This window comes from Tursiops truncatus, chromosome 1 (assembly GCF_011762595.2).
Source record: "Tursiops truncatus isolate mTurTru1 chromosome 1, mTurTru1.mat.Y, whole genome shotgun sequence".
NCBI lineage: Eukaryota > Metazoa > Chordata > Mammalia > Artiodactyla > Delphinidae > Tursiops > Tursiops truncatus.
The window spans coordinates 182014568-182037450 of NC_047034.1; the positions used below are offsets into that span (position 1 = coordinate 182014568).

Here is a 22883-nt window from a genome sequence, read left to right on the forward strand (position 1 = left end):
ACACACCCCACGGAGGCACCCTGTGCCACTTCCTGCAGGTTTATTGCTCTCCAAGAACCAAGGCTGGCTGCTGGCTGAGATGCTGGGGTAAGCAGCCCCGCGGGTGGAGTGGGGCATGGAGGGTGGCCAGCCCTGTCTTCCCACGGCTGTGGCGAATGGCCTCAAGCAGGCCCCAGAAGAGCAAGGACAAGGGTGGCCCGGGGGACAGTGTCCCGGCATCTCAGAGCGGAGAGACGAGCGGAGCCAAACCACACTCGTTTCCAACACTGAACCCACTGACGCCCCGACGTAACCAAGACATTTCATTTCACGCTAGACCCGTCTTTCCTTAGGGGCCCACCAAGAGCTCATTTAAAACTAGATCAAGTCCACGGCTTCCGAAACTGGCAAACTAGGCCTTTAGAAGAGACACACCATCAAGCCGACCCTTTATTCATCTCGGGATTGAGGTGGACGTTTCCAGGGAGAGACTCACACTTACTTCTGATTGTTCTACTTAGAAAGAAATCAGTGCTGACAACGCGACCCAGGGGCTCACGGTGACCAGCTCGGTACCTGGCAGGCGGCAGCCTCTGAATGATACGCACACCTAAGGAGTGACTGAACAGGCGAACAAACGTCTAATGAACCAATAAAATAAGTAAATGCCTGATGAGTAAGTAAACCAACATACACTAGTAAGTTAATAAACAAGTATCCAAGTGAACAAAGGAGTATACATCTAGTGAGTGAATAAATATCTAATGAATGACTAGATAAACACATATGTACCTAGACGTCAAGAATAGCCCTTTCCAGAAGATGTGGTGTGTACACACACACACACACACACAATGGAATACTACTTAGCCACAAAAAAGAGTGAAATAATGTCATTTGCAGCAACATGGATGGACCTAGACACTATCATACCAAGTGAAGTAAGTCAGAAAGAAATAGACAAATACCATATGATATCACTTATATGTGGAATCTAAAATATAACATAAATGAACTCATCTACGAAACAGAAACAGACCCACAGACATGGAGAACAGACTTGTGGTTGCCAAGGCAGGGGGTGGGGGAGGGATGAACTGGGAGTTGGGATTAGCAGATGCAAACTATTATATAGAGAATGGATAAACAACAAGGTCCTACTGTAGAGCGCAGGGAACTATATTCAATATCCTGTGATAAACCATAATGGAAAAGAATATGAAAAAGAATGTATATATATGTATAACTGAATCACTTTGTTGTACAGCAGAAATTAATACAACATTGGAAATCAACCATACTTAAATGAAGTAAATTAAAAAAAAAAAAAGAATATCCCTTTCCAGCCCCTTGAATCCAGGGCACACATTCAACGGCAAATTCTCTTGGATTTCGATCCCTTAAACTTAGCATATGGTATCTGTTCTTTAGACCATGTCTAGGAAATATTTTATCCGCCTTATCATGTGGCTTAAGCTACTGAAATTGGACCTGAATGTCAAACACGCACGCACACGCGCGCGCACAGACACACACACACACACACACGCACACACACACCCCTCTGAGAGTCTCCTGTGACGCCCTGGACTGGGCTGCCTGCAGGTCTGGGCTCTGACCTAGATTCTGAGTCTGCCCAGCCTCTTCCTGTGTCTGCAGGATGGGTCACCTTCCTGGGCCTCAGTTTCCCCATCTGACACAGGAAGAACATTCCTCATGGCAATAGCTCAGAGCTGAACGGGTCACAGAGACAATGTCACCTGGAAGCCAGCTCTACTGCCCGTGCAGTTAGCCAGCCGCAAGCCCACAACAACGAAGTTTAACTGCCTATATGCTGCATATAAAGCACTATTTTCTGATAGAATAAATCAATATATTCATCTTCTAGACATTCACACCTGGGTTACTTTTTAAAGTAAGATGATACTAATAATCGCTGATTTTCTGTGGCTGAGAAAGAAAGGTAGCCTTAAAGTGTCAGAGGTCCTTCGTGTAAATGTCTCTAGAAAGTGCGACACTATTTCCTGTGCGAAATAAGGACTTTGCTAGTGGGCCGGCAGGAGAATGAACGACAGGGAACGTTTCGGGACTCCTCAATAGCCAGGGAGGGTAGAAGGCAGCTAGTGGCAGATACTTTTCTAGAACATCAGCCTTAGCCAGATCCTCTTTTTCTGCCAGTTTGGAAAATTCTGAAGACAGTCCTGGGCCGCGAGACACATCTGTGGCCCAGAGCTCGGGGAGGGTACTGCCTGGGGTAGGTGGGGCTGAGTCTCCTGGGGTCAGTTGCCAGGGAAAACCCCAAAGCAAAAGGTGCACTTGCAGTAAACTGGTGTTGCCAGAGGCTCCTGGCCTGGGGTCCCAGGAAGCTCCCCTGGGTGCCCGGCTTCCCCGCCCTTGGGGCGCCGTCAGCTGAAACGTGTGGAGGGAATACGGCCGCTACAGCCACTCCATGCTCAGCGCTGCTGGTCTGGCCCCCAAGGGAGCCCTTTATGGAAGTCACCTCTCCAAACCTCCCCAGGAAAAGGGAGCCTGGGTTGGCTCCAGTCTGTCCAAGGTCATGACGGGGCAGGTGTGGAGGTTGGGTCAACCCGTCAGCACCCGGGGACGGGCCACGGTGGAGCTGCATTCTCTGCTGTTGAATGCAGGGTGTTGCCTGGACTCCTGTGGTTTTAAGTGTGACCATGCTTGGTGAATCCCAATCGAAGGTTTATTTCATGTCCTTAACTTCCTGTCCCTTTCCTACTCCGGCATGAGCCTTTCCCAGATCTATCATTCATTTTTCTTGTCACTGGAGCCAAAACACTCCCATACTTTTGACTAAGACCTTCATGGCCACCAGATGCCACCCAATGTCAGTCCTTCCCTAGCGAGCGTAGCCCCGATCATTCCCTTCTGAGTCTCTTGGAATTCCCAAGATGCCCTTGTGTTTGTAGATTCCCCAGAGTTATGCCCAAGGCCGCTCCCCAGCCCCCAAGCACAAGGAAGGCTGGAATAAGTCACCCAGACTGTGGAGATACCACCCCGACCCGCATAAGAGCGTGAATGCCTGCTGAGGCGAGAGCAAAACGGTTCTGCGCAGAGCGCACCAGCTCCTTCCATCACCAAGAGCCTCTGCCTCTGTGTGGGGGTCCTGGCGGGGAAGCCACGGTGGCGTGTGTCCAGGTGACCCAGGCCGGGTCTGGATGGGCTGGAGAAGCCGCTCCAGGGCCTGCGGCCTGCTCAGCCACCCAGAGGCTGGATCACAAGCTCATCCCTGTTCAGGGCCGGACAGAAGGCTGTCGAAGGGGCAGGAAGAGGCCCCTCCTCTGCTCTCTCCGTGTCTCAGCTGGGCTCTCCTGGATGCTTGCACTGCAGCCTCAGGACAAACCTGGGGGCCCCCAAACCGGCCAGACCCTTCGAATAGAGAACAGGTGATGCCCAGGCCAGAGGCCATGTGGACGAGACCCCCCCATCCTGGTCCTGAGCCCACCAGCTACGTCACCCCCAGATCCTGCCTCAAAGGCACACGTTCCTCTCCTGACGCTGGCCACTGGGCAGGAACAGGCACACGGTAGGAGATCCGAGGAGGGCTAAGGCAGGACGGGGCTTGAGGCGCGGGTCAGGGCAGAGCAGGACGCAGCCGGCGCCTGGGCCCCCGGGAGCCTGTAAGCCTCGCGGGTCCCCTGTGGGCACCTGGTCCTGGCAGAGGACAAAGGTCTCGGAGGGCACCACAGGAAACTGTTCCAGAGGAAGAAGCCGGAATAGGGGGCTCACGGGCTCCTACTTAAGTCCTGTGGTTCTTAACTGGGGGTTCCCACCGCCCAGGAGACACCGGCAATGTCTGGAGACACCTGGTCGTCACGATCGGGCTGGGGATGCTCCTGGCGTCCAGCCAACTAAACATCCTTTGTCGCCCACTGCAGGGAGTGCCAGGCCCCAAGAGTCAACGGAGCCAGAAATGCCTTTGTGGGGGTCACGCCACTTGCCCCTGCCCCCCCTTGGGCTGGTGCCCCTAGGACAGACAACCTGACTGTGGGGACCCCCACGGGCTGCAGAGGGACCGGCCCTCTGAACGTGGGACATGCAGGGCAGACCGTCCCCTCCACAGTCCCCATCACTGCAACAGCCCGAGGGGCTGGGATCCCTGTACAGACAGGCACACTGAGGCTGGGGGCGGTGGTGGAGTGACATTTTCAAGGCAGAGCCAGGATTTGCATCCAGGGCTGTGGAAACGGGTCTTGAGGCCACGCAGCCTTAAGGCCAGTGAATCGGGCAAAGGGCCTTCCGGCAGTTGCTGCCCACAAGCAGGGATCATAACTAAATCTGAAGGCAGCTGCCTTAAAGCAGCGTCCGCTGCTACGCTAGCTCTGCCCAGCGACCCTGAACTCCAAATGTACTTGCTTCCCCCTTGAAACTCTCAATGGAAGCACAGTGGCCTCCGTGGGAGCGAAGCGTCGGTATCTGCACCAAGCGCGGAGGCCAAAGGCACTGAGATCGTAAAGCTAGCTGCTCAAAAGGAAACTGGCCTTACATTTAGGTCTTTAGCCCATTTTGAGTTTCTTTTTGTGTACGGCATTCGGGAGCGTTCTAATTTCATTCTTTTACATGTAGCTGTCCAGTTTTCCCAGCACCACTTATCAAAGAGGCCGTCTTTTCTCCATTGTATATTCTTGCCTCCTTTATCAAAGGTAAGGTGACCATATGTGCGTGGGTTTATCTCTGGAAAACACAGGCAGGACACTCTATGACACAAACCACAGCAAGATCCTTTTTGACCCACCTCCTAGAGAAATGGAAATAAAAACAAAAATAAACAAATGGGACCTAATGAACGTAAAAGCTTTTGCACAGCAAAGGAAAACATAAACAAGACGAAAAGACAACCCTCAGAATGGGAGAAAATATTTGCAAATGAAGCAACTGACAAAGGATTAATCTCCAAAATATACAAGCAGCTCATGAAGTTCAATATCAAAAAAACAACCAACCCAATCCAAAAATGGACAGAAGACCTGAAGAGACATTTCTCCAAAGAAGATATACAGATGGCCAACAAACACATGAAAGAATGCTCAATGTCATTAATCATTAGAGAAATGCAAATCAAAACTACAATGAGGTATCATCTCACACCGGTCAGAATGGCCATCGTCAAAAAATCTACAAACAATAAATGCTGGAGAGCGTGTGGAGAAAAGGGAACACTCTTGCACTGCTGGTGGGAATGTGAATTGGTACAGCCACTATGGAGAACAGTATGGAGGTTCCTTAAACAACTACAAATAGAACTACCATACGACCCAGCAATCCCACTACTGGGCATGTACCCAGAGAAAACGATAATTCAAAAGGAGTCATGTACCACAGTGTTCACTGCAGCTCTATTTACAATAGCCAGGACATGGAAGCAACCTAAGTGCCCATCGACAGATGGATGGATAAAGATGTGGCACATATATACAATGGAATATTACTCAGCCATGAAAAGAAACGAAATTGAGGTATTTGTAGTGAGGTGGATGGAACTAGAGTCTGTCATACAGAGTGAAGTTAGTCAGAGAAAAACAGATACCATATGCTAACACGTATATATGGAATCTAAAAAAAAAAAAGGTTCTGAAGAAACTAGGGGCAGGACAGGAATAAAGACGCAGACGTAGAGAATGGACTTGAGGACATGGGGAAGGGGAAGGGTAAGCTGGGACAAAGTGAGAGAGTGGCATGGACGTATATACACTACCAAATGTAAAATAGATAGCTAGTGGGAAGCAGCCGCATAGCCCAGGGAGATCAGCTCGGTGCTTTGTGACCAGCTAGAGGGGTGGGATAGGGAGGGTGGGAGGGAGATGCAAGAGGAAGGAGATACAGGGATACATGTATACGTATAGCTGATTCACTTTGCTATACAGCAGAAGATACCACAACACTATAAAGCAATTATACTCCAATAAAGATGTTAAAAAAAAAAAAAGGAAACTGGCTGGGCTCCTCCACCCAGGGCACTCACACAGCAGGGGCACTTGGAGGGGTGGAATTAATGAAATGACGTTGCATTTTGTAACTGCGAATTTCTTTCCCAGGCCTAACGAGGGGCGAATGCGCTGGGCTAGAGCCTCTGGGAAGCTCTTTTGGAGGCGCAAGCTGGAGGGGCTGGCACACTGGCCCCTGTGTGGACGCGTCCACCTGCCTGAAAGCCTCCTCCACCGACACCGTCCTTCAGGCTCTGGGTCCTGACTTGGCCGGTGGCTCCTTGGCCTTCTGTGGGCCCTGCCTGCCTTCCTGGGAGCTGGCGTACGGTGGAACACACAGGTGGCGTGCTCTCCTCCGTGCACCCCCGCGTGGGCTGCTCAGCGACTCAGAAGGGTCCTCGCTTCCTGGGCCAGACCCCGGGCTCGAGGAGCCCCTGCAGGGGGTTGGAGTCCCCAACTCCAGTCACCTCGCCTCCCCTGGGGCTGTTTCCTTACTGCTGCTCAGGAAACAGACTGATGGTCCACAGGAAAGTAAACGAACGGTACACCTGCCGTTTCCTACAGCAGCCAGGTCTCTGCCCTGCCGAGGGGCCCCCCCACTCCCCACACCAGACACGCGAGGGTCCCCGGGTGCCTCGCTGCCAATAAACGTGTGCTTGCTCGTCCCCGAGGGCACAGGTCCAAGCCCACCCGGCAGCCTCCCCTGGAAACAGCCTCGCTCAGCCTGGGACTCGGGCACGGCTGTGCTTTCTCCCCAGCTTCCAGCCAAAGCTGCACAGTAAAATCAGAGACCGTCGAAAATGCTCGCGCTCTGCCACAGTTCTGTGCTGAGGAGCCCGTGAGCGTTCTGGAACAGGGGCTGTGAGGCTAGGCCCCGAGACACCTTGAAAGGGCCGGGACTTGCCGTCTACACGGGCATCGTTCTTGCACGGGCACCTGGCAGGCCTCCCCCACTCCATGGACGGGAGGGACACATGGGCCCCAGGGAGCAGTGGCACAGCCAGACTACCCGTGACACCCCGAAACGAAGGCAGCGCGCCAACAGCCCGATTCCATTCCTAAACACCCACTCTCGGGCACTGACGCTCGGGGACCCCCTCACGTTCACCGGACAGCCCTTCGGGGTCAGCACAGGAGAGGTGTGACCGGGCTCAGGTCTGTGGGGGTCAGTGGGCTCTCAAAGGCCACCATCGGCAGCTCTGTGACCCCCGACAAGGCGCCTTTGCTGAGAGACTTGGGACAGCGGTGCTGCTTGGTGCCGTCAGGGACACGAACGAGGTGGGGTGCTGTGAACCGGTCCACGACTCCAGGAACCCCTGGGGAAAGCGAGCCTCATCGTGGGCTGGTCAGGGCCCAGCTGGACCAGGCAGGGGTGGCGGCTGTGCACCTCGCTCTCTGCAAAGCCCTGGAAGTCTGGAGTCGGGGCCCTTTGCGTCCCCCGGGCTTTCAGTTCCCCTACGAGAGGGTTAACTGCGCGGGATCCCGAGATTCCGGCCGCTAATCCGGCACATGCGGCCCACACTCCGAGGGTAGAGTGGGCAATGGTCAGCCGGCTCCCCTCGCTGTGGGGGACTGTGAATAGCAAATCAGCTTGTCCAAGTGGGCAATTACCAGGGGCCGAGCCAGCCTGTCCTCGGCTCCCCCCAGAGGCACCCCAGCCCCCAAAACCTCACACATACCACTTTCCTTTCATCTCCTCCAGGCCTGCCTGAGAATCAGATCCTGCCTCGTTCCTAATTCTTATTCTTTTTAGAAAACGGATTAGGAAAATCTCATCTGGAAAATTAATTAATGTGTGAATTCAACAAATATTTACTGAGCGTAGCACTTTGTTAAGTATTTAGTTTTTACATAACTTGTATGTTTCCCCCTCCCACTTTTGGTTGGCTGGTCAAGTTTCCGGCTGGTCCATTTCTGTATTTCACGCGTTTAGTTGCTACTTCCGATAATATTATTCTCTAATTCAACTATTAAGATATATTCTTGCATACCCAGTCGGCCACCAAAGCACATATTAAACCTCGAAATTTTAAGTGGAGACAGAAATCAAATGGCCTTGCCAGACGACTGGGGTCAGGCGTCCTTGGCGGCCACGGCCCCACTAACCCGGGTGACACGGCCCACGGTCCCAGGAGATCGCAGGAGACGGGGACTCTCTGGAGGCCCTTGATGAGTGCCCAGCGATTGTGTCCGCTGTCATCCCACCGCTGGCACTGGGGATTATTTTCAATGCCCCATTTTCCCGTCCCCCTAACCCTCCTGTCACTGGCTGTAGGTAAGTACACCCTCCTAGAGCAGCCCCCGCCCCCAGCCAGACAAAAGTGAACTGGCCTCCTCTTTGCCCAAGAAAGGAAGCCGAGCCTTTTCATGGGCTGTGAATGGGGCCCCTCATTTAGGCCGCATTATACCCGGGCCTTCATTTCCCCTTTCCTTCTTTCCCGCATTCAGGGGGGCTCTGACTTCAACTAATTCAATGACAATCCCGCCAGGCCTTCCCAGCTCCCGACCCGGGAGCACATTGTCTGGGGTGCAGCCTTCCCCTCGGCCGGGTCCGCTCTCCAATTAGCCAACTGCTGGGCCTTCTGTCCTCCCCGCTCCTCCCTGCCAGCCGCTCATTTTTAACCATTTCCTTTTGAACCGGACTGCGGAGGGCCCTTGGGGGAGAGCCTGGCGCCGGGTCAGCCGACCCGGGCTCAGGTCACACTCGTGCTGCAGAACCGGCACTGGCCTCGCAGAACATGTGAAGACCAGGCATAGGCGGACAGCCAGGCTCTGCTGTCCCGACCTCAGCCCACGCTGTCCTCCTGGTACGGCGAGGTGGCTGAGGCCTGCAGCTGCTCCTGAGGCGTCAGCACTGCCTCGGGGCTGGTCTGGGATGTCTTAGAGCTTTGGTCCCGATGACCGCTTTCTTCTGAATGTCGACACTGCATCTCTGACCCCCAAGCCAATCTCTCCTGCTTGAAGAAAAAGCGTCCCAAGGCCTGCAGGGAGCCACGTTCCCTCTGGTTTTTTCCGTCGCAGGTTCACGGAGTTCGTACGCACACCCACACGCACACGCGCGCACGCACAACGGGGCTCAGATGAGGCGGGTGTCGGAGAGTGGTCAACCCAATCCCCATGTTTATTCCACTGCTGTGATCTTCGAAAGAAAGACGTTGGAATTGGCTAAAAATGTCAACCCTGGGCTCTGACTTGGGTTAGCAAGGTTGTCATCAACTAAAGCCCTCCTGGGTCCCCACAGCTCATGCGCCCAACACAGGCACGGTTCCTCTTGGTGTCAGGAGGAGACCTGGCCGGGAGGGTTTGGGCACCAGCATCCACGCAGAGACACGGCACCGGGTGTGCGTCACCACTGGTTCCTCTCCTACAACACCTGGGGATGACTCAGTGCAGGTATTTGCTCTCTGAGGGTCTGTTATGAGCTGAATTGTGTCATCCCCCCCATTCATAGTTGAAGTCCTAACCCCAGCACCTCCTAATGTGACCTGATGTGGAAATAGAACGCTTACAGATGTAATTAGTTAAGATGAGGTCATGCCGGGGTGGGTGGGCCCCGTGGACAGGTCCCCCCTGAGAGGCTGCGGAGGGACCGCGGCCCTGCCGACATCCTGATCTGGGACCGCCAGCCAGCCTCCAGACTCTGAGAGGGTGTCTGGGTGAAGCTGCCCATCGCGGGCACTTTGCTGCCACAGCCCTAGGGCCCAGCGCGGGCAGCTCTGGGCGCAGCAGCTACCTCCTTACTGTCACGCGCCCTGCGTTCAGAAACATTCAGTATCCAATCGACCAACTGGCCGATTGTACAGGGAGAACTCACCAAGGCCGCCTTGGCTGTCACATCCTTATTTTCCAAGTCCTCATTGTTTGCTAAATCCAGTGTCTGAGGAGTGGGGTGGAGTCGTCTGAGGGGTACCTACTAAAGACCCCGCCCGGCCCCCTGCTTCTGCGTAACCTCCCGGAGAACTTGGTGAGCAAACCAGCATGTGGCTTTCCGCACCCCTCAGGAGGAGGTGGGAGGGAGACGGTACGCATATGCCTCCATGCATCCCTGTGGCTTCAAGGCTGGGTACCTCAACAGAGATGAGAAGGCCGTCAAGGGGGGCAGAGCTTCTGTGCGGAGAGACAGGGGCCAGGTGCTGGGGCTGGAGCCACTGAGGGCCCCATGCTGACCCTTCAGTCCAGAGGATGTACCAGCCTTGCCCATCCCAGGGAGCAGACTTTACAGGAATACGTAAACGCAAAGGTTGCCGTGTGGGGCCCACGCATCTTGGCCTGTGTTTTGAATGTATTGAAAGTAGGCATTTCTTATTTCCAAGGGGTCCCCTGAAAGGGGCACATTCGGGTCCTCCAGCGAGGCAGTTCCCAAGGCTGAGAAGACTCGCGTGCATTTCAGCTCACAGTGGAAAGAGAGAGAACGAGTTCTACGGAAATTTTAACCACCACGTGGTGGTGGAGGGACGTCCAGTGAAAAATTACTCACTTTCTCTTCCCCCCAGATCCAGCAAAGAAACCTCTCCCCCGCTCTCCACTTCCCCACCTCTCAAAGGTGAATACCAGAGTATTCAAATGACACACGCCTTCAGGACAATTCACTTCAATCCTTGCTTAGCAAGTGGAGAAACCGAGGCCCAGAGATGGGGCTGGCTGCTCGGGTCTCTATCCACGGCACGGCTCCCCCCTGCCTCGTGACACAGACATCTCGGTAACCTGCATGTTGCCTCTTAGAAAACCTCATGAATTTATCTGATGTTTAAAAGGAACAACAACAAGAGAAGGCTGGATGCGGCCATTCTAACCCTCGTCTACTCAGCGTTAATGGGGGTGATGCCGTCCTGATAACAGCATGGTAGGTCCTGGCCGTCCTGGGGCTTTGAAGGCCCTTGAAGGTAAAGGGTTGAAGAACTGCCCCAACTCATGCAGGGCCAGGCAGCCAGCAGCCGGGCCAGGTCTCCCTGCACGTCCCCGCGTCTGCCGGATTCTCCCGGCGTGAGGGACGCATCTGTTTACTGGAAACAGGTGACAAGAGCAAATCCCAGTCTGGGAGCAGGAGTCTGATGTTCTAGGGGGCAGCCGGAAAGCCCTCCCAACCTCCGACCTCCACCCGGGAGGCACAGGGCGCTGGCGGGGCGCGGGGGTGGCTTAGCACAGCCGAGCCCCAGAGGGCAGTGGGCCCCTCGCTGCAGGGAGCCCTGCCTGGTGGATGTGTGACTTCCGTGGACCTGGACAGGCACAGCTAAAGTAAGGAAGCCAGAGGTGCTGGGGTCAGTGCTCTGGGCTCAACCCCAGGGTGCAGAGGTGGGGAATCCTCCGGACCCAGCGCACTAGCTCGAATGGATTGGGAAGCCACACTCAGTAAAGGCGGAGGCACGAGCGGGTAGGAGGTGCTGACCCAGAGCAGGACGTGCCCCATCCTAGTGGGTCCAGCTGGAGAATCAGCCTCCCCTGTCCCAGCACGGAGGACCCACCCGAGGGAGCGGCCGTGAGAACCGTGCAGCTCTGCTGGGGAGCGGAAGCCCAGGGTCCCCAGGCCTCCCTGGGCCTGACCGGCCAGCTGATGGGGTGAGCCCATCTTCAATGTATTCTAGGTTCCAAGAAGGATTAAATAAGGAGGTCAATCCAAGACAGACCTTCAAAAGTTGGGGAATTCTGGTGTTGTCTTCGGGCTGTCAATGGGCCCCGGGTTCCCGCAGGAGCCTCTCCGGTTGGGGCCTGGTGTGGACTGTACGTCTGTCTGGGTGAAGCAAGTGTGGGAGAAGGCAGGGAGTCCGGGCTGCCAGGGTGTCACCGAGAAACTAGTGACTCTACCAACCTCAGTCCTGCGAGGCCCTTTGAGGGCTTGCTGCTCCAAGGGGCCGTCCCGCACCCTCAGGGCTGACTCAGAAGCCCCAGTGAAGACCAGAGTCCAGACCTCACCAGGGACTGGTCCCTGAGGGCTACCGGACTGACGGGGGAGCAGCAGAGGCGCTGGGAGCTTAGCTGGCCCAGTGGCCCTTGGACAGGACAGGCCCAGGCTGGGCTGCCCTCCCGAATGCCCAGGTCAATTCCTCGTGGGCTGGAGATTCCACCTCTCAGCCCTGGTGCCGCGTGTCCTCCATCCCTGGACGAGCTTTCAAGTCAGTGCCACGAGAGCCTCCCCCACGGCGATGCAGGCTTTATGGACAAGGCAAATACGTTCCCCTCAGCATGGCAGCCCCTATGATACAATCAGTGGAGTCTGAAGCCTTTTATCAAAATGCAAAACAGACCCCTTTTCCGTCTCCCTCCTCGAAGGAAGGCAACGAGGTTCACGTTCCCTGAGCTGCCTCCCCAGTGTCCTTGTGGCCCATCCCTGTCGTCGCTGTCGTCGTCATCCTCCCCCTCCTCCTCCTCCTCTATCCCCCCCGGCCTCTCAGCCATCCCTCGCTCTCTGCCCGTCCACCTGTGAGCTGCCACCCCAGAGCTCAGCGGCCTCCCCGGGGGCTCCGGGGCCACAGGCCATTTCATCACTGTTATTTTTACTTAAGTCCAGCGTGCCTCATATTTTGTCCACGAGGTTTTACTTCGGCCCTGAAGGAGGCCAGGGCAGGGGGCTTGACCACCTTGCCTGGACCCCGCCACCTGCAGGCCACACCCTCTCTGACGAGCCCCATCCTTCCCCACGGCAACGCACAGTTCCCATCCCCGCGGACCCTGAGGTGCACCATTGAGAACGAACCAGCCGGGCGTCCTAATACCCGTCCACCCCCACTTGGCAGTGCTCTCCCGGGCCTCCACTGAGTACCGGCTGAAAGGAAGGCTGATAAATTAGTCTAGAGGGAAACAAGGCGGCTTCTACTTGTAAAAGGTCATTGCGACTTTGTTCTGGGTGAGGGTTTATCTCAGCTGCCGCGGGGACAGACAATGCCTTGGGCCTAAAAGGCAGAAATCTTAGCTCTGCTCCTGAAATGACTGTGCTGATAAGCCGGAATGGACTTTAGAAAGATCTAAATGGGAAAGGAGTGGATGTAGGTATTGTTCAACATGATTGAACAGGGATGACACAATGGGATGTGCAATTAAACTGGGCATTAGCCCAGAAGGCAGGAACGCAGACTGAAAGCCAGACAAAGGTGCTCCCGTGGCCCGCTCAGGGCTGGTGATCCTGGCCCTGCCCTGGCCAGCCGGGCAAGGGGCACAGCCGGGATAGCAGGACAGCAGGACGGGAGCCCCGCACGCCCTGGGCGCTGCTGCGGAGGCTGGTGCCTCTCTTCAAGTCAACTCCCTGGAAACACGGTGGCGCGTGTCACAGGTGGACAGGCACACAGGTGAGCAGGGACCGGCACGCTGACTCCTGTGACGATGCCAGGGCATGCTGTCTTAGCATCTTCCCACGCGGAGGAGCAGACGCGACCACCAACACCAACGCGCATCCTGTCGGCTGACTTAAAACATCCCCTTTAGGACATTTTCTTCACTGTGCTCTAAGCAATATGAGGGCCGGGCGGGACGCCGCCCCAGGACACTGGCTCCGGGGGGTCCCGCGGGGCCTGCTGCCGTGCGCCCAGACTGACCTCTCACCCGGAGAGGCCCTCCTGGCCTGACCTGGCCTCGGTCAGAGCAAACCCAGCTGCACCTCAGTGCCCAGCAGGGCCCCAGAGAGTGGAGGGAGCCCTACGCCAGCCCCGAGCAGAGCAGGAGAGGGTGGCCTGCTGGGGGACCCTCCGACAGCTGCTGCCCCTGGACGCGTGGTGAGCGGCTGCATCACCCTGGTTTCTGCTGAGGCCGAGGTGGCCTGTGACACGCTGAGAGCATTCCTAACCTGGGGATGACCAGCCCACAAAAATTCCCAACTCGAGAGAACCTTTGATAAGCGGGTCTGGCTGGGAGGTCCACGCCCTTGTCCCGTGACCCAGGGAGACCTTTTATGGCCTGCGAGGCCTGGGATGTTCAACTGACCCAGCAGGGAGGGAGGCCCAGGGAGGGGTGGACGATGGGCCAGCCAAGGCCGTGCCGGGGGGGGGTCCCCGGGGAGCCTCCTGGCCAGTAGCTGCCGGCTCTCAGGAGGGGCCACCCTCCCGGCCTGTCCTGCTCTCTGCGAGGCCACTGCTGGGAAAGTACTTGAAATAATCTTTCTGTGTATATAAGCGACACTGCAGATGCCTCAGTCTTAGCAGGTGGGTCCCACCACTTGCTTCCTGCCTGGGGAAGGCGGGCTCAGCCCAGAGAGGGCCGGCCAGAGGCAGCCTAGGCCAAACCTGAGAGCTACCCCCGCTCGGCCGGAGGTATGGGTGCAGACAGAGGAGGCTGAGGGGTACGTCTGAGCCACTCCACACCTTCCTGGTCCCCGTTTCCCTGGAGGAGCTGGGGCCTGGGCCATCACCCACTGGACAGGGTGGTGGGGGTGGAACGCCCACGAGGGCTGGGGGCTGCTCTAACTGCTGGCGGCTGGCGCACGGGGCCAGTGCGGCTGGCCCAGTCTCCGTTCTCAGCATGTGTTGGCTGCAGGAACTACAGGGGTAAGCGGCAAGGCAGAAGGGTGCCGCCTGGGGCTTCCCTGTCTGGTCCCTCGCCCCTGTGCTAACTTACCATGTGACCCTGTGGGACCCCCTTCCCTTTCTAGGGCTCGGGGTTCCCACCTGCACAGCGAGGGGGAGAAATGGTGATGCCCCAAGTAATCTCCAGGCGTGACACAGACGATCGGTGCCCGGGAAGCACCCCCTGCCCCCCCTTGACCATCAGGCCATGCCCTTGGGGGGGTGTCGGGTCCCTGGGCAGTCTCCAGCAGGCTCCCCCCCGGAGGACAGCAGTGCCAGTGGCCAGCTGTCGGGGTGCGGGTGGGATCGCTCCGGGGCCCCTTCCCGGCCTCACCTGCCGCCCAGAGCTCCACCAGGAGGACAGTGGGGCCGCCGGGCTGCGCCTGGCTCCGGGCTTAGGGGCAGCGGCGGAGGGGTGCGGGGGCAGGAGCAGAGAAATCCACGGTAAGCCCCTTTCTTGGGGCTTCCACCCGGGAATGGAGACCTCCCAGTGGCCCCTCTTCCACTGCTAAATAGAATGCAGATTCCTGGGGACCCCCGTCAGGAATTCTAACCCACTAGGTAAGGGTGGGGCCCCGAATCTGCATTTTGAAGGTGACTGGGGGATCCTCAGCACGACCGTTTGAGACCCGCAGCTCCGTGGGACCCACGCCTGAGGTGAGCAGGTGGCAAAGATGTCCTTTTAGATTCCTGGACTTTGCGCCTTGCAGGCTGATGGCCTGGGGCGGGGACCCCATGGTTCCTGCCTGAACACGTCTCCCCCTGCCAGCCAGGCCCCAGGCGCCCTGGGACCAGATCAGGATCCTGGCTCCAGAGAGGCTGATGGCTCTCTCCGGGGTCCGGAGAATTCCACAGCGGGGCACCCGAGGGGTGGACACTAATGCCCGCCAGGCCCTGCTACGGTCCATCAGGCTGGGACTTGGGATCTACTTACAGACAGAATGAGGACCACGGAGTAGAAAGCGCCTCGCGTGGCCAGCGTGTGCACACAGCAGGGGCCTAATGAACGCCAGGCCTTCCCCTCTCGCCCACGCTTTGGGCCACAGAGCAGCTGTCCAGTCAGCCTGCCCCAGCCTCGCCAGTCCCGCCCAGCACAGGGACCCAGGTGCCCTTGCCATCGTCCCTGAACGTGTGATCCCCATTTCCCTTAAAGAAAAAGGAGGCGGGAGGGCAGGAAGAGGTGACAGAGCACCCCATGCTTGCCGGCTTTCTGGGAGCCAGTGGGATAGGCTGAGCCCAGGTCCCCTGGGGAGGCTGAGCGGCCACCCGGAGGAGAAGCCATCTTGCCCTCCTTCCACCTTCCCACTCGCTCCCTTCTGACAACCCCAAGGCTATTTCCACGTCTCTGGTTCACAAGCAGCCTGCTCCAGGGTAAGGGCGGGCTTGTTGTCACTGGTGTGAGTGTGTGTGTGTTCCTGTGTGTGTGTGTGTGTGTGTGTGTGATACAGATGGTAACATACCATTTAAGAAGTTGGTATTCATGGACGTCTCTCGAATATGAAAAGAAAATATTTATTTCCTTTTTCGCTTGTGAATCAGAATGCTCTATTTAAAGAAAGTACCCTCTGCTGGACTGTGTCTGAGTTATTACCCCTTAAGGAAATAAAGAAGAACTACCAGGGAGGTATTCTTAGTCATTCTCTCTCCTTTTTCCGAAAATTCCTTATATACCCGTGCCTCGGAGCTGGGCCTAAGATAGTGCAGGATTTCATGGCATTCTTGGGCTAAAAACGTCTGGACCTGATGTCATGGTGCTTGGGAGAGATGGCAGAGGGTCTGCGCTGGGAGCGGTTCCCGAGGAAACGCGAGGGCACGGGTTTCTGTGTCCCCAGCCCCGCTGCACAAGCGGGGCCGCCTCCCACTCGGCCCTGTTCCCACAGGACAGCCCCTCTCGTCGGATCCGGATTCCTGTTTGACAGCCTGGGAAGAGGTCCCCAAACCTGTTATCATCCAGGTGTTTCCACGGTGTGTGAACATTCACTGGGCGGCAGCTTAGACTTTGGACGCTTCCTGAATACACGTTACGCCCCCTAAACACATTCAGAAAATCATTCCAGGGGGACAAAAAGGCCCTGCCATGCTTCTAGGTCTAAAATAAAATTCCAGACGACGCAGAAGGAGGGTCAGCGTCAGGGGTGGAGTAGCCGGCTGGGCAGAGGAGGGCAAAGTAAAGGGAGACTCCAGGCTCCCGTGTCCCTGCGGGGCGGGATGCTGCCGGGATGGTCCCAGTGTGTAACCTGGTGCCACGGAGAGAAAGGACAGAAAAGACTGGGGACTGAGAATACCAAGCCCTGTGAGTAAGGCCGTCAGACCAACAAGAGGCCCAGCCTTTACAGTGGAGACCGGTCCTGGCCCCCTTCCCCAACAGGCTTTCCCGCACGGCTGGAATTCCAAGAGTAAACACAGCAAGATGGTCTAAGACCCGAAAACAAAGAAGCAGAGAAGCATTGCCTCGGCATGGCCCGAGAGCACTTGCCCCGCGGGCTTCAGGGAGGAGAATGCACGGAAGAGGCTGAAGTGTGATCCTTGCACCAGGATGAACGTGGACGAGAGAGGGTAGGAAGTGTGCTCGTGTGTGTGTGCAGCACGGAGCACGGCCACCTGTACTTGGGCCGCAGGGGTGGCTCTGGGACAAGCCGTTCCCCGCAGTAGCATCGCCTGCGGAGTATCTGGATGCCCCCAGCGACCCGACCCAAATCGTCCCCCTTGCCTCCCGGGGCCCCTGGTGCAGATGCTGGAGGTCCGGAAGGATCCCCCACTTCTCCTTCTTTCCAGACTGGCTATTCTCACCCCCACGGCACATTCTAACTTCCTAGAAGTTTTCACAAACCCAGTGCTCAGGGAGGTTTCTTGGGACTTTTGGTTCAAAACCAGGACAGTCCTGGGCAAAACAGACACGGCTAGTCCCTCATCTGGCCAAAGCCTGGCGTCTCTCGGGTGAGGTCTGGGCACCTGCTTTTCTGATGCTCCAGGCGATTCCGTGTGAGGCTCTCGGGTGGAGACCTCTGCTCTCAGGTCTCAGACGCCCGGGAAACGTCTGAAGGGCAGTCCTGACCTTCAAGTACCAGCTGTCACATTTTGCTCTGCAAACTTAGCAGACGCTGTCTAGAGCCAGGGCTTGTCCCTCCTCCCAGGCTGCGTGACCCTCCTCTCGGGGTCACCTGGAGCAGTGGGGGGCTGCTGAGCCCAGCTTTCCTCTCTCACCGTCCTGGGGCCACAGGTCCATCCACGGGTGGGCTGGGGCTGAAAGAGCCGGGGATTCTGTGGCTGTCGGCAGTTCAGGGCCACAGAGGAGGTGCCCGCCGGCTGGACACCAGCTCTGCTTCCACAGGGCTGCTGGCGAATGACATGCCTGCGGGTGCAGACCAGCCGCCACTGTTGCTGTTCCTCCTGGAGGTTGAGCACCTCCTTCCTGAGCCTTGGGGAACGGCCAGGCCTGGCCATAGGGGCGCTGGCTGCCTCAGCTCTTTTGAGGCCGGACAGGCGCCCACAGCGCCAGGAGGTCAGTGCAGGGGGCAGGGCGCTGGGAAGCTCAGGCTTCCGGGGCTACCAGGTGCATCCAGGATCTTTCAGGTGACAAGTCCAGCACGTGTCTGTCTCCCGGTGGACGGGATTTCTCGTTTGGTCCTTATGCGGTAGGGACTAGAGAGAATCGAAGCCCATTCCCAAGAGCCTCGGGAACCCTGTCCCAGGGGTAGGTGGGTGCTTGGTTATAACAGGAGTCACTGCTGCCTGAGCCCAGGCCTTGATGGCCTTGGGGGCAGGGAGCCCCCGGGGTGTTGGTGAATCGTGCTCACATTCAGGGGTGTGGTAAGTTCAGCAGGAAAGAGGACAGGGTCCTTGAGGCCAGAGCGTGAGGGTGTAAATGCAGGAGAAGAAAGAAGTGGAGGCCCGTTCCCCACGGAGACCTGGGGCCAGCGCTGAGGTGCCCACGTGACTCCCGGCCAGGCTGGGGCAGGTGCCAGGGCGCAGAGGCCAGCCCCGCCCAGGAGCTCCTGCCCCTCCCCGTGTCGCACTGAATTTGGTCTCAGCCAGTCTTACATTAGCAGCAACGTCTCATAATCTGAGCGTGCGCGGCTGGGTAGCAGCTTTTGCCTGGAACATCCCCTGCCCTAGCATCTCGGGATGTGCTGGCAGCCCGTGGTCCTCGGGGGTGGCCGGTGGGTCCTGGCCCTCGCCAGAGCCATGCAGGGGGAGCCCTGGACCCCAGAGGAGCTGGCTTGGGGGCCGTGTGATGGTAGCACCCGAGAGACAGGGCAGCCTGAGGCCTTGGGGCAACTCCCCCTGTGACCCTGGAGCTTCCCACAGGCCCTGGCCCAGACACGGCCATTTGTTGATTGAGCAAATGAACACGTATATTAATATTCAGGAACCATAGCCAACGGGATGAGGTAATCCACTCAAGTCAGTTCTTCAGATAATTGAAGCCCCATCAATTCGCGTTAACGTTTTCCACCAGCTCCTTAAACAGAGGCAGACGCATTATTTTTCGACAGATGATGCTTGAGTGCCAGCTACAGGCTGGGCAAAGCTCTGGGCACCGGAGAGCCTGCCTTTCTGGGGGAGACAAGCGCTGCACCAGGAAACAAACAGAACCGGGTGCTTGCGGTGTGCAAACCACTCCTGCCACCTCCCCTGGAGACCAGCACAGCTGCAGGGCCCCGCCTCGGGGGCAGGTGGCGCCTCTGAGGAGAGGGCGCCACAGCCCAGCTCCCTCTGGGCTGTCGCTCGCAGCCACCTCTTAATTAGCAAAATAAACAGCACGATGATAAATGTCATGATTTACTCAACAAATGATCAAAATCATTGTTTTTCAGACCCCGGGGCAATAAAATGCAATCACTGGGTGATTTATTCTGGGCAGGCTGTGTCTGGGGGGAGGGGTCCGGGAGTTCGAGCATCCTCCCGGGCACGAGGACAGACGACCTTCCTTTGAGATGGAGCCCACGGGGGCCGTTTCCACACACCCCACGCTCCCATCTGCGTCCAAGGATGCGGCTGCCAGGTCCGGGGAGCTCGCAGAGCCCATCTGTGCTTTCTTCCAAAATGACAGGGAGTCACTTCCTGGTGTCCCCCAAAGCACCCGGTGGGAGTGGGGGAAGGTTTAGAGTCATTGAATGTTCCTGACGCCCACATGGGGAGGAAGGGCAGATGAACAGAAGGGGGAGGGTGCCAGCCGCGGGGCGCACACGCACCTCCCCATTTTGCTCAAGTAAAATTCCTACATGAAACAAGGCTGCTCCTGCCACCTTGACCCTGAAAATGCCAGGTCACTCATGCTGCCCCAGCAGGGACAGAGGCATCGCGTCACCGGAAACCGTGTGCACCACAAAAAGAGAAAAGGAGATGGGACCCTTGGATTTTAGTTCAATGGAATGGTCCGCGATAGGAATTCTGTTCTCTGGGTAGAAAGAAAATTGTTTCCATGGTGTACCAAAAGGAGGGTAGGAATAATCGGTTTGACCTTGATTTTGAGCCCGTCCCCCGAGGGACACCCACCCTGTGCCTGCAAGGGGCTGTCTCTGGACCCCCCTCTCCTGCTGGACCCCAACACCAGACCTCACAGGAGCAAGCACACTCCGAGCCCGGCCAGGCCACAAAACGCTCCCACCACCCTCCGCCCCTCAGGGATCCAGATCCTCCCAGGCGCTTCCTCAGAGCTCCTTTGCCACCTTCGCTACAACGTCATTACCTGTTCTTTCTTCTCCGGGAACTAAACGTCATGTAAATTGTAGTAAAACCAAATCAACCTGATTTACGAAGCTTCATTACCAGCATGAGACTCAACATCGACACACACACAACTCGGGACCGGACTGCAGGCCTTTGGGTATTGTCCCTGGGACCTGCCTCTGGCGGTCCTGCGTCTGCCCTGGCCTCCTTGGCTGTGACACTTAGGCCCTGACGTGTTGCTAGCGATTGTCTTGGTCGCCAGGCCTGCTCTGGGCTGAGCTGGCCGCAGGCCCGGGGACAGTGTCCCAGCAGGGGCATGTGAGGGCGTGGCCAGCGGCCTCACCTCGGGACTCCGGGGCTCGCTGGAGACCCTTCTGCGGTCCGGAGCCACAGAAGGATCCAGGCTCTGGAGGCTGGGCTTTCCGCCCCTAATCTCGAGCCCTGTTTGCAGCAGAGCAAAGGCGAGGACCACGCCTGCCCTTGAAGGGGCAGCAGCCGCCGCTCCTCTGGCCCAGACGCTGTCACACTCGAGCAGGGCACAGAAACAAAGTGACACATCGGTCGCCTGTTTCAGGATGCGAGTGAGGCTCTTTGAGTTCCACCCCAGAGACCCACGGTGCTAGAAAGAAACCACCTCGACCTTATGATTTATTTCAAGCAAAAGCGGGTTCGCCCTGATTTTCGGGGTGCCTACTTCGTCCTCCCCCTCCTTCCAGCCCGATTCTGCCCTTGGGGCTCGGCCACGATGACGGTGACACAGACAGCTGCTCACGACCGCATTGGACGGGACGGGACAGGAGGCCGCGAAGCCCAGAGCAGGTGGTCAGGGCCCGGACTCGCCGAGGAAACAAAGTCAGATCCCGCCGGCGCGTCTGGAACTCTACATGAGGACGTGGACCCGGCCGGCTCCGGGGGGAGGTGGCGGTCAGGTCACGGCCCCGGAATCAAGGCCCTGTCGGGGGAGGTGCCGTGGAGGGGAGCGTTCCCGCACGTACACGGAGGACAAGTGATATCGCAAAGTCAACAGGCACCACCGGGCAGATAAGAGCCACGGCCCGTACCAGGCCCGGCACCCAGGGCGGCGGCGATACGGGCTGTTTCTTTAAAAATAGAGCAAACAGTGGCCTGCATCAGAGCAGACAAGAGCCAGGTTGCCTCAAGGTCACCCATCGCCTACCCGTAGGGTCCGTTTACCCTGCAGCATCTGAAGGCGCCTCCTAATTCAATAGTCCAGGCCTTTCCGAGCACGCGACACAACACCCGTAAATTCCTTCCGAACAGCCAGGCGGGAAGGACGGGACAGGCCGTCTGCAAAAAGCCACTGAACAGCCCAAACCACTTACCTGGCACGTTGTCTGAAGATGCTCTCCTCGGCCCAGCGAGGGCCACCCTGTGGGTCTCCGAAGAGCACACGACCTGCCTCCAGGAGGGCCACACCTCCCAACCCCTCACCTCCCACCTCACCTTGCTCCCACCTGGCCGGCCGCTTCTGCAGGTGACCCGACCTCGAGAGGCACACACGGCGTCGGGCGCCTGGGGACAGCAGGGCACGGTCCAGCTGGCCAAGCTGCGGCCTCCCCCACTCTGGACCGTTGTGAATTCTGGCTGGCCTGCTCTTCCGTCCATCTGGTCAACCCACTACCCCTCTAAACCTTCCAAGTCTACAGAGCTCAGGCTGTCAGCTGGCACCCGGTAGGGGGCTTCTGTGTCCCCTGATGTCTACACTCCATGTGCTACCACAAGCCACACTCCACCAGCTTGCTGGAGAGCGGGGGCGTCCTGTGTTCGGGGCACCCCCGCGTCCTTGTGAAGGGCATGGCGGTCTCAGGTCTGCGGCCACTGCCACCAGCACGTGCACCGACTCAGGCAGCCTCTTTGACCTTTACGGAGGGTTTCCAAAGCTGACGGGCCCGGGGGAGATGCTCAAGGGCTGCAGGGGGTCCAGGAGCTTCCCAGGGGTTAGGAAGAGGCCGTGCACATCTCTAGGGAGCAGCGGAGGCTCCAAGGCAGCCTTCCAAGCTGTAAAGACCCATGAGAGGGGAAAGACAGATCCAGATTCGCCTCTTGCTGTACACAGAACGCCGAGACGCACAGCTTGGGAACTTCTCCAAAGCCATGGAGCAGCTGCGGGGAGTCGGCTCCCCTGACCCCCGCTGCCCTGGTCCACCGTAGGGGACACGGCTGCCAGCCACACAAGGCCCTCTTCCCTCCTTGGACAGCGCGCCCCTTCCTAGAACTGACCTCCGTCCAAGCACTTTTGGAAGTTGTGAAACACCCAGAAGGAATCTGCGTTGGCATTTGCATTTTCCGTCCAGGCAGGGTCCCTGCCAAGAATACCACCGAGCATTGGCCCTGTGGAGCCAGCAGAAAGGCTAGGACCAGAGGGGAGAGCGCTCCTGTGGGGCCCACGGGCCTTCTGAGACCACCCTGAAAGCCCCCCCACTGGGGCCCAGCGACGCTCGTGGCCCGAGCAGGATACCTCCAGAGGGAGGGCCGCCTTTGGGGGTGTCAGTGGCCGCCCCCCACCTAACCGGCCTCCCTCTCCTGACCGCACATGGGCTCCAGGACCCTCGAGCCAGGCCCAGGTCGCCAGGGAAATGTTAACCACAAGGTGCGCCTCTCTGTCCCCGCTCGTGTGAGAAGCGCGGGCTGCTCTCAGGGAGCCCGCTGACCGGGCAGCCCGGCAGGTGGCCCTTGGCATGGACGTGCCTGGGGCATCTGCGGCAGCGCGGCCACCAGGCACGTTTTACAAGCTGCCCCTGGCTGCTCCTGCCAGGAGGTGGGCCCCCATCTG

The 22883-nt window shown here is 57.8% G+C and overlaps 1 protein-coding gene across 4 annotated transcripts in view; it reads right to left on the minus strand.

The window, feature by feature from the left end:
* Positions 1 to 22883, minus strand: part of PRDM16 (PR/SET domain 16) — a 323088-nt gene that overhangs the window by 194182 nt on the left and 106023 nt on the right. The gene's annotated exons all lie outside the window — the stretch shown is intronic.